This window comes from Thalassophryne amazonica, chromosome 6 (assembly GCF_902500255.1).
Source record: "Thalassophryne amazonica chromosome 6, fThaAma1.1, whole genome shotgun sequence".
NCBI lineage: Eukaryota > Metazoa > Chordata > Actinopteri > Batrachoidiformes > Batrachoididae > Thalassophryne > Thalassophryne amazonica.
In genome coordinates, this window is record NC_047108.1 from 58,293,430 (window position 1) to 58,306,377 (window position 12,948).

General features: G+C 40.2%; 1 protein-coding gene across 5 annotated transcripts in view; it reads right to left on the reverse strand.

Annotated features, from left to right (window-relative positions):
* Positions 1-12,948, reverse strand: part of hdac7a (histone deacetylase 7a) — a 196,594-nt gene that overhangs the window by 145,457 nt on the left and 38,189 nt on the right. The window lies entirely within an intron of this gene.

Sequence of the window (12,948 nt, forward strand, 5' to 3'; positions counted from 1 at the left end):
TCACAGCAGCACTCAAACAACCTCAGAGTTGGTCAGTCTTAAACACACCATCAGTGCACCTCGATCGTCAGAAGTCACAGGAAATTCACACCACACACACTTACAAATACAGAGTTACACAAATGTTCATGTCTTTCTCTTAGTGGTCCCTCAAGAAATTGTCCTTGCAAACAATTCTTCCAACCAAACATGGCACAGTCAGTCATAAAAACAATGATGAGTTGGTGTTTGATGCACTGATGGCCTGTACCGAAGTTGTAATGTTGAGATTAGCAGGGACAAGCTGCAGCAAAGAGCAGCTCCCCCCCACCACAACAAGATAAAAATGTCCACAGATAGACATTCTGTTTCTCCTGCTTGACCCTTACCCAACTCTGCAGACCTGGGCCCGGTTTCAAAAAGCAATCTAATCTTTCAGTCAACTAAATTATTTCTTAGTTGACTACAGTTAGTCGAAAGAAGAAAGAAAAGAAGATTTTTTTTATTTGAAATGAGGAGAAAAATTCAACCATTTAATTATATCTTCTGTTATTAGCTGAGTTACCCATTCTACGCACGGGTAATAAAGAAGAATTTTAGCCATGTCATTGTACATTTCATGTCACTGTAGTTAATAAATGCCACCCACGGGATTCGAATCTGCAATTTACAAAAGCTCTGATTGCCAGCCAGAAACTTTACCACTGCGCTACCATTGCTGTCCTATAAAAGGTGCATAAAATGCCTGAAATCAACAAGGAGATAAACGTATTCCCCAGCTGAGACGTCCAGAACCAGAGATCTCAACAGCTGTGGCTGTCAGCGGCCACGCCCCCTGTCAGACACACCAATGTGTCACTGTCTGTTATGTGATCATTATTTTTTAGCTATTTGTTAGTAATTGTGTATGTAGGTAGTGTAGTACTTATTAATATGCCTGTCCTGGCTGTGGTCTCTGTGTTTGTACTGTGACACGTCCTGTGCACTGAGCCATCATTTGTGTCTCTGGTCAGCAGCTGGGAGGCGCCTCCCCATGCTGTGTGTGCTCTGACATGGCTTTCCGCCCTGCATGAGTTCATGTCTGTACATACATATAAGCTTTTTATGCAAGTGTGCACCCCCCACATGCCACATGTTTTGCGGGTAGCGGGGCCACGACACACGCGCATGTGTGTGACACATGCAGGCCACGTGTGTTGCTTTTTGCAACACCACACTCGTGGGGGCACTTAAACAAATTTCACATCCAGCCCGAAAGTGATCATCTGCTGACTGTTTTTGTGCTAACAGCGTGATGGCCACACGTTTTCCAAGTGCCAAGCAAGCGGTGTTCGATGTTCATGTGTGTCACCTGGAATTTGGCTGACACTTACCGCGAGAGGGATCGAATGGGCTCTCACAGGGCACTGTCTGTTTTTCAGCCGCTGGTGTGCGCAAATAGCTGTAGCGACACGTGTACGAGGCGTTGGATGCAGCCCCGATTTTTCACTAATGGCATGCAATTCCTCCTTTGTGTGTTAGTTGGCTTAAATCATGTTAAGGGGCCCTTAATAATATTCAGAAAATATTTTAATGTTCACAAATATAAAAAAGATCTCTAACGGTTGGTATGTCAGTCAATCCCCTGGAGCTCCTCCCCCATGCTATTCACACAAATACACTGGAGGCTTTTTGAAAATATTTTTGAAGTAACATTAGCAAATCTTGCAAGGGCCCGAAACAGTACGTGCATGTGCTAGTTTGTGCACGTATTATTCGAGTGGTGCACGTAATTTTATACTGCACTTGGACTGGTGCAAGTAACTTGATCCAAGTTTTATCAACTATAAGCACCAGTAGAATGGACCAATAAAGGAATAAATAAGGAAAAAAACAATTTCCAGTGTGTTGTCTTCGTCTTCCCTGCGTTTTATGACTCTCACACACGGAGCGAGTTGCTGTGCTCTATTTGTTGTGGAAAGCTGACAAACGTCGCCAGCGGTGTGTGCACGTGAAAAAAAAATGGCTGCTGCTGCAGTTCCTTACAGAACCCCGGGGAGGGCACTTAAAGTGATATTTTTTTCTGGCCATGATAATTTCTGCACACGTTTTCCTTTCATTAAGCCCACGAATTAATAAAACGTGCTCTCAAATTAATCAAATGTGCGCACGTTTTCCTTTCATTCAAAATGAACTCCATAATATGACCTAAATTGTCATCCTCATGACGGGGAGACGCTTCGCGCTCAGCATCCTTTTTCATGACATCATCCTCCAGATGATGCCATGCTAAGCAGCTGGAGTTCTCTGTATGTTCTTGTGTACCCAAACCATGATATACCCTGACCAGATCCATGTCTAATGGGGAAATGTATTACACTGTCTGCTAGTTTGTTGACTAATAGCCAACATTTATGTGTCAAGACAATACTGAATAATTGAGTGCACGTTTTACAAATTGTGGCCACGTTTAAGTAGATCATGCCCTTGTTTTACTCAAATGATGCTTAAAACGTGCGCACAATATAATAAAATGTGCACACATTCTCTCCACATGCAAAACATTTTGCGATGACACTTCCAGTGCTCTGTAGTTCCTCGCTCTCTCTCCCCTCAAACTCTGTCATAATTGTCTTATAAACCAGTCACCAATAATCTTCACAGACAATTTGTTCACACGCGCATGTGAAAAAAAAACTGTCTGCTGCTGCTTCTGCTGCTCTCCCCTCAAACTCTCCCCAGAGAGGAAGAGTCTGACACATCAGAGGAGGAGTTTTAAGGTTGATTTAAGACTGACTCTTGGTTGTGCAAGTAACTTTTTTTGGTGCAAGTAATTTTTTTTTGTTACTAGCACCAGTGCAAGTAGGTTAAAAAATGTATTTCGACCCCTGTTGCAGTATGTACTGCAGTTACCCACTGGTCCAAACTATTTAGGGCTGCCACAATGAGTCGACTAGTCATAACTACGTCGACTATTGAAAGTGTCGCCAACTAATTTAGTAGTCAATGAGTCATTTATTTTATTTAAAGGACATGCTGCATATGTTTTAATGTCCCAGTTAGCAGCACAGCATCAGAGTACCAATGACTGTAAATCTCTCTGCGCACATGTGCTCATAATTAATGGTTTCTGATGCTTTTTATTCCTCTCCCAAAGCGAGGAAACAGGTGCATTTCCAAAAAACGTCTCACTATGCAATTCTCTGCATTTCTCTGCGTGTGACGAAGATCACAGCATAACAGATTCATCCCACACAGAAACAGATAGACCAAAACAAATCTCAAAACTCTTAACTTTTTCAGAGACTGTCGGATTTTGTAACTTAAAGTGTCGTGGCACTGCTGTTGGTGTCACAGCTGCTGGGTCCTGCTGAGGACATGCATGGACACACAGATGTATGTCTCATATTGGAAAAACTCAGAAAACACTATTTTCAGGAGATAATGGACATCTAATGTGCCACTAATAGACCAGTGGACCATTCCATGCCTGACAATCGCATTTGCGATCATGTGCGCACGTGGCGTGCGTGAAGGCTACTTTTTGCTGTGGACTTAGTTGGAAATCTTTACACTGGGGTGAGTGGAATGTTATTTTTTTCTTCATCTTTTTCTTTGTGTTTTCAATGAAAGTATTTTTTTCCTTTGAAAGAGTTTATGGATGTGGTGTGTGTGTGTGTGTGTGTGTGTGTGTGTGTGTGTGTGTGTGTGTGTGTGTGTGTGTGTGTGTGTGTGTGTGTGTGTGTGTGTGTGTGTGTGTGTATATACAGCAGCTGTTTTAACCCTCAATTCAGACGGACCTCTGGCTGAATTTGAACAATAGATAATCAGTATTAAGGTTGTAGACTCTCTCAAATGTCATAAAACTGTCAATCTCTATGAGGAACTTTTTAAAAGAGAATTAATGTTGAATAATCCCTTTAAAAAAACAGCTGACATGCGGGTTAACTTAGGAAAACCGTCCTTAAACCCAGAGGAGTAGTAGTAGTAGTAGTAGTAGAAGTCAACGGTCTACATAATGTGTTCGCAAATAAAAACGAACGTGACCAGCCGCTACAAGTCCCAAAAAACTAAAACTATTTTAACAATCTGCCTTCAGTTCCAGTGAAAAGAACCAATATTGATGGCCAGTACAAGACATCGATGCGTGTAAATGGTTCTTTCCACCGAGCGCAGATTTTGGTAATAGTTTTTTGGAGCTTGTAGCGGCTATAGACGTCTGGTCATTCATATTTATGTATGATTCGACCAGTCGACTAATTGCAAAAATAATCGTTGACTAGTTGACTATCAAAATAGTTGTTTGTGGCAGCCCTAAAACTATTTTAGCATTATTGATGTACAATAGCAAACAGATGCCATAATACTACTGCAGAGGCCATCACTGATGAGTAACGCTAAACTCAATAGAGCTGTTTTATCATAACATTAATGTCATCTTGTAATTTTAATTGTGGTTGGCAAGCCTGTTGGACAATAGTGTGGACCAGCACACTGACAAAGCAACAAAGTGATCATAAGAAGCTGAGTCAACTGGATGAATCGTACATATGTGAAGCATTGCAAAAATCCAGTAAAAAAAACCTAACATTTAACAAGTATCAATACGTGCACAGTGGAAGCGCCTGTATGGAAAATGTCCCAGCACTGAAAAGAGAACTTGTTTGTAATATTTCTCAGTGTGTCATGTGCTGACTCTGACTCTAAAAGGGTTTTCAGACAATGGCTCGCACTGACACTTGACTTACAATCAGATTCATTTTACTAGCCAATTAATGTGCCAATGCAGAATTTAACTCTTTGAATTAATTACAAGAGTTATGAAAGTGTTAAACTTGCTAACGTGCACTCTCCTGTGTTTGCACATCTCTACAAAACCAACCAAACAGACGCACCTTTAATAAATATTTATTGTGGTTCTTTGCGTGACTCCGATCCTCCACTGCACCAAGTCACTTGAGACCATTCAGCGCGTGCACACACACACACACACACACACACACAGTGAGATGTAAAGGCAGGAGTCCTTCCTGATGAAACAGGATCTTATTACATCTATGCGAACAACAGGTTATCTGATCCGAGGTCAGTGCCAGTCACCTCAGTGATCAAGAGTAAATATGAGCTGCCCATTACGTTCTGTTGTGCTTTAGGTCAGACTATATCAAAATACAGACAGAAGTCAGGTTTTTAAAAGTTGTGATGGGGCTTAGACTGATTTATAGAGTCAGCCAGGGCCTTTCATCAAATATCAATTATCAGTCTCTCATAACGTATAAATGTTGATGGGAATTCCTGACATAGCAACAGCAAATCTGCAAAAATAGAATAAAAGCTTGCAATTTAATCAGGATTTTAATCTCGAGTTTGACTTAGGGTATTGCTTAAGTTTTAATTATCTCTAAACACACAAATTCAAAGGGTAACGATACTTTATTTGTGTCATGCCTTGTGGTAATTCAGAATTTGGCACTGTATGAATGAAATGATTTAAATGAAGTTCTGACCCACCATACCTGAAAGAGCAGTTCACATTTATAAACAATGAAAGATGAGATATTAATAGTAATGGGAGTGGGGGGGTCTAGAAGTTAAAACTTGCTGATTTCTTGCTGTGCAATAAGTATATTAGCCTTTTATAACCGAAGAGCAATACAAAAAAATAACGTAAAAATTAAGTAATAATATAAATAAAGTATGCAATATTAATATTAAAGAGGTTGCCAGATACACTTGTTCATCAAACTAGTACACGGTCACTAGTAGTTTTAAAATAAAAAGTAAAACAGATGTTAAGGTGTGGAGCTACAATCAGCCATACAAACACAGGGAAAATGTAAAGTCCACACAGAAAGGACCAGGTGGGAAGCAAACCCAGGACCTTCTTGCTGTAAGGCAACAGTGCTAACCACAAATCCATGTGCTGTCCCTATAAAAAAGTACATTGAAAACTTTTTTTTCCTTGCAATTTGACCAGATGAACAACAGATTTTATTCTTCTCTACAAGAGTCAAGACAGAAGTCAGACTACCAGATCAAGAATTTTAGCTGAGGAAGCTTCTGCGATTTGAAGCGAAACGTCGTCACGTCAAGCAACCCAGTCCAGTCGAAGATTCAAGCTTCTCTGCTATGGAAACCACCTGGACAACTGAGAGTCTACACAGAAGCAGGAAATGTGGCCATTTTCTGGATGAAGAGCAAACCAAGTCTAGCTGACCTGACTCAACCTACCTGGATACCATGACCTGGATGACTGATAATCTCCACAGAAGTGATGTGAAAACTGAAGTTTTATTTTCTTATATGTCACAAAAAAACAATTTTTCAGAGAGATGGAAAGTCTAAATCTGTGGGTTAAGCGTGAGGGAGAGAGATATCGCAAAGACAGGGTTCCTAAAATACCCGTATATACGCACTAACACCTGTTTTTCACCCACTAAAACACTGTGCTGCATGTGAAAATACTTTCTACAATCCTGAACTACGAGGGCTGTCCGTAAAGTATAGGTCCTTTTTATTTTTTTCAAAAACTATATGGATTTCATTCATATGTTTTTACGTCAGACATGCTTGAACCCTCGTGCGCATGCGTGAGTTTTTCCACGCCTGTCGGTGACGTCATTCGCCTGTGAGCACTCCTTGTGGGAGGAGTCGTCCAGCCCCTCGTCGGAATTCCTTTGTCTGAGAAGTTGCTGAGAGACTGGCGCTTTGTTTGATCAAAATTTTTTCTAAACCTGTGAGACACATCGAAGTGGACATGGTTCGAAAAATTAAGCTGGTTTTCAGTGAAAATTTTAACAGCTGATGAGAGATTTTGAGGTGATTCTGTCGCTTTAAGGACTTTTCACGGTGCGAGACGTCGCGCAGCGCTCTCAGGCAGCGTCATCAGCCTGTTTCAAGCTTAAAACCTCCACATTTCAGGCTCTATTGATCCAGGACGTCGTGAGAGAACAGAGACGTTTCAGAAGAAGTCGGTTTCAGCATTTTATCCGGATATTCCACTGTTAAAGGAGATTTTTTTCATTGTTTAGGAATAGCTCAGAGACTGTTGCTTTGTTTGATAAAAATTTTTTCAAAACACAGGCACAACTGAGTGGACACCATTCAATAAATTCAGCTGGTTTTCGGTAAAAATTTTAATGGCTGATGAGAGATTTTGGTCTGGTAGTGTCGCTGTAAGTTTATACTTGATGTGGACATGTCCTGTCTCTGGCAGCCAGCCTGTGAGCAGAACTTATGTCCCTTTGGTCCTTTTTTCACATTTATGACAGAGTTTGAGGGGAGAGCGAGCAGCAGCCAGTTTTTTTTCACGTGTGCACGCAAATGAATCGTCCGTGAAGATAATTTTATTAACTACACAGATGTATAATAAAACAAATGGTGACTGGTTTATAACACAATAATGACAGAGTTTGAGGGGAGAGCGAGGAACTGCAGCAGCAGCCATTTTTTTTAAATTGTTCATATGTGCGCGCGTGAAGGGGACATGAGGTCCTCAAACTGGGTCCTGGAGAAGAGGAAGTACTGCTGAAAGCGGCAGTCATCCAGATGCAGATCCTGCAGCAAATAATGAAATGTCTCATGAGGATGTTGTGAACCCAGGGACGGTGCTGCTGGCGACATTTGTCAGCTTTCCACACCAAATAGAGCACAGCAACTTGCTCCGTGTGATCAAGGTCCGCCATGTCGACTTGACGCCGAGCGGAATGGAAGCTCCTCCTATTTGATGATGCATTGGGGCGAATTTTTGCAGCAAAAGCAGAGCGACACACTGGACGATGGTGGCGCGTCCATCGCCAGGCGAGGGACACGAATTTGTGGTGTCACGTGGCGTCCGGTGTGAACGTGGCATTATGCTAGGCACAAACGGACAGATGGACGAAAAGCCTTTGCAATGCCCAATGGCCATATCTGATGGCCTCGGGTAAAGCTACCTTCTATAGTAAAATTTCAAAAGGTGGCTCAGACTGTGACCTCTGATCACTATTAAACCAATAAACCAGATGGCCACAGAGAGGATTCTTTACCTCAAAGATGAATGCAACACAAAGTGATTCACTATAGTATTAAACAATTTAGGACACACTGTAACAAAGAAAAACAGTTATCCACTCATTCTCCTGCTGCAAATACTGCACACACACAGAATGCTGGACAAAGTATACAATGTACACACAGCATATATAGCAGTTGGAAAACCTGCACATATGCAGAATCTTATTATGGGGCCTCTTGGGTAGTATTAGATAACATTCCCCTTGACATATCAAGTTATTTCACGCACCTACAGGCAGGACAATCGAGTCATTTGTTCAACAGGTCAAAAATAGCTGCCTCCTTCACTGCCGTCTACTATTACCACCACAACTACAGCTTGTATGTCTGCAGTTTGCTTTAAGGGGCCTCAAAGGACCGTGCAACCATGATACATCTGTAGACATTAATGGGTTTGTTGATGAGTACAAATAATCCAATCAATTTTTGGCCAGTGGTTGGAGTTTAATGATTTTTCACTTTTACAACAAAACCACCACAAACACACACTGGAAATTCAAGACAGAATTTAGTGTTGAAGAAGAGTGTCAGTATTCCATTTACTGCACTTTTTTCTTGGTAAAACATTATCCCTGCATTCAATGAAGACTCAAGTTGATTATTAAGTGTTACAGTGAGGTCAGGTTACTCAAAGGTATAAGGAAATAAGAATGGTAGCAGACAATCATTAAAGCAGAGTTTAAGATTTAACACACACTCTGTGGAACAAATGTTCATCACTCATTCACTTCCTCAACTTCAACCTAAAGTATACCCCTACATTACTACAATTTTATGAACCGACTCAAAGTGGAAACCACTTACACCGAAATTTGTTTAACAACTTTTGGTAACGGCTCAGTATATTGAGGAAATACAGAAACTACATTGATTGAACATAATTTTTCTCCTGTCTTATAATGGCATAGAAATACACTTTATCCAAAAATAAAAACAAAGATTAGTGCTGTACAATAAATCGCTTTTTCAGTGTCATCAAGATATGAACATGAGCAGTGAGCACATTGCAAAACACTGCATAAGATACAATGAATAAGAAGAATCAATTTATTTGCACATGCCATGAAGTGAGGTAAGATTTGACACTGAAGTGCTGGTGCTGTGTTGTGACAGTGAGTAGAGTGGGAAGCCGGTAGAAGAAACTCACCGTTGCGTCAGGAAGGGCATCTGGCGCAAAGCCTGTGCCAGTTCAACATGCAAATCCACCTTAGATTTGCTGTGGCGACCCCAAATGCAAAAACAAGGGAGCAGCCTAAGGGATTATGTACATATACAGAGTGTGAACAAAAACACACATTAAAGTGGTATTTGTGTTCTGACTAGAAAAAAAGTGCATGTTTCTTATAATGCAAGTGCAATTTTATTTTTCCACTTCTTAGCCTTCACAACAGCCTGTAGAGCTAAGAGCCCTCAAGGTATTCAAATGCAAGTCTTGCATGTTATTGAAAACTAAATATATTATGGCTCCTTCCATTTTTTCCTCAGGAGTCCTTGCAGCGGGTCTGTAATGGATCTGCATGTTGATGCCCTTCCTGATGCGTTTCCAGATATGCAAGGAGAATGAGCCACAGGTGGCCTTGAACCAGGAGGTAAGCGCACTCATTGCTTGAACCACTGTGCATTTTGAAAGAATTGTAAAACTGCACACTATTCTAGCACAGTTTTCAATCTAACAAGCTTCCATGTTGCTATACTAGACATCAAAAAGTAAACAGCTAACCTGCACACAAACACTGTTTGAATTTAAGACTAGTTTTGACATACAGACAACATGCACACAGTACCTTCACATGAAGTTTGTTATAAACTACTTGCTGTACATGTTCGGCTTCAGGCTCCTGCAGAATATTCAGAAACAACATAATGGCTCAGTAATCCTGGAGACCTGTTACAACAGTTTTATGTAGTTTAAAGAGCTGTTCAAGCTCCAGAGCCTTTTAAAAGGGTGTTTGCACGTTATAGACATCTGGTCCAGAGTGCTGCCACCTTACTAACCAACCTCCAGCTTCAGAGACGTCTGGCCTCATGGCACCATGTTCAACAGTGAAACAGGTTTAGTGTGTGGTTATGTGTGTGCTAGTAAGGTTAGAGACAGATTAGAAAAGAAGACAAAGGAGAGAGAGCCAGTGTCATTTGCCTTTGGCGGACAACACACATGTAACCAGACCCTGTAGCCATGGACATGACCTCACCGGGTTTTTCCACAGGCACACAAATGCACAAACACACACACACACACATGTTGAACAGTGGTGATTGTGCACTAAGTAGAGCCTGGTACAGCGAGAGCACAGTTCCATTCAGAGTTGTGCATTGTAATCCTACACACTGTGATCACACAAGCACTGGAGAATGGAAATCTTCACAAAAAGGAAGAACAAAGAAACTGTCGAGTGGCTTGTTTCTGATGAGAGGAGGAGTGGATCAAATATGTTTTATTCCCACGTTGAAAAATAAGCCTTGCATTGCTGCACATGTTAGGAAGTAGCATAATTGTAAGTTGAGCCAGTGTTTCTAAAATTTACATGTTGATCATTGCAAGAGAATGGAGAGACATTTACCATGAAGATGCTGAATCAATGATGCCATGATGGATAAGTATTGATACGTTACTGTGAAGAAAGCCATCCTAATACAACCCCAAATCAGAAAAAGGTTTGGAGGATATGGCAAAATGGAAAAAAAAACAAAAAACAAAAAAACAAAACAGTAAATTCTTACATTTACTTTGCAGACTATATGAACCGAAGACATTTCATGTTTTTTGTGGTCAGCTTCATTTCATTTGTTAATATACATCGATTCCTGCTTTTAACACATTCCAAAGTACTTGGGACACTAAGGATGTAGTCACACTGAAGGGTTGAGTAAATTGATTAGAACAGATTTCAATAAACTATCCTATGAGGCAGCTTGCCTAATGCATCGGTCTCTGTGGATTTTTGGCTCTGATAGAATGAATGGACAACCACTGAATGCGGGTGTGCAGTGCTTCTGGACGTGAACAGAAGAAGAAACGATAATGCACAGATAAAACTAACATCTACCAGACATCCACTGGCAAGCTGCAAAGAACTACAGAACAAAACTGTAAACAAATGTACAAACACCAGGAAAGCTGTCCATCTGATGTCCACTTAAAGTTTTGAGCATGCACAAAATTTTCTGATGAACTCTTTGGATATCAGCTGACAAGGAACACATTTAGTGATTGAGAAAAGGATTTGTACAGAACAAAAATGGACACAAACAGATATCAATTCTATTGTTACTCATATAGTTCTTCCTTCTGTCACAGTGTGACCACTGCTTACAGCAGTTACCACTTTGTAATGTTGCCATTCCTTCTCACAACACTTATGTAAAAGATGTTTTGGCGTTGAGGACACCAAGTGTTGAATCATGTCAGGTGTTATTTTGTTCTATTCTTCATGTGAACACACCTTATGCTGTGCAGCAGTACAGGTTATTAGTATTGTTGCATATTTTGTTTTAAAATTGTCTAGTTTCTATACTGGGCAGAGGTCAGGACTGCAAGCAGGCTGATCTACAGTATCCATACCCCTCTTCTGCAGTCATGCCTTTGTAATATGCACAGAATGTGTTTTTGCATTTTTCTTGCTGAAATAAATGGATGAACACTCTGGAAGAACAGTCTTCTAGAAGGCAGCATATGGTGCTCTAAAATCTCAGTGTACTTTTCTGCATTAAGGCTGCCATCACAGAAGTGTAAATTACCTTTGCCAAGGGCACTGACACAACCTCACACCATGATGGTCCTTTTTGCCATTGGTCTGGAGCACAATCCTCCCAAAAAAAGTTGTGGAATACTGATTTGTCTGCCAAAAATACACATTTCTACTGAGTCATGGTCCAACAGAGATTCCTTCGAGCAAAGAAGAGTCTACGCCGGTGCTGGAGCAGGTAAACATAAGGCTTCTTTTTTTGCACAGAAATTTTTAAGTTCAATTTTTGAATGTAACACAGAAATTACAGTGCTTGACAAAGGTTTCCAAAAGTAATCCCTTGTCCATGTGGTGATGTCAGCTGTTGATGAATGACGATTCTTGATACAGTGTCGCCTGAGGGATCGGAGATCTCGGCTGTTGAGCTAAGTTTAGGCCTCTTAATGCATGAAATTCCTTCAGATTCCTTGAAACATTTAATGCTATTATGCACTGAAAATGGAGAAATATACACACCCCTTTCAATCTTTGTTTGATGAACATTGTTTTTAAGCATTTCAATATTTTTTCTCACACAAATTGAATATCGTCTGGCGAGCTTGGCTCCTCCATGACTTAGCCATCCATGGATACTGCTTTTGTACCAAATCATGATTACAATCACCTGTTGATATAAGTGGTTATTATTTACTATTTTATTCATTTACTAATAACCATATGACCATAAATTGCACCCATCACCACTTTTTTTTTTTGGAATATGTTGCAGGCCTGAAATGCAAGAATGGCTGTACAGCATATTAACAAATAAAATAAAGTTGACCACAAAAAACATGAACTGTATACTATCTGAACTGAAACAGATGAAGTAAAATTAAGAATCACTGCAGGAATTTTTTTTCTTTTTGGCATTTTTCATACCATCCCAACTTCTGATTTGGGTCCATCGTAGGGTCATACTATGTTCAGGTTGACATATAGCACCAAACTAAAAAGGACATAAATCATTTCCAGCAGATATGTATTGATAACTCTTGCTTCATATTTCACATGCTTCAAAATATTTATAAAAGCAATTATCAGTAAAGTCATGAAATTAAATGTGTAAGAAAATAATCAAAGTGGATTATAAAAGACTTCACTATTTTATTTTATATTTTCTAAAATATTTTACATCTGATCACTAGAAAGCAACTGCACTTCAATGCCATAGATATTAATCTTAAATTTCATTTTAATTTCACACATT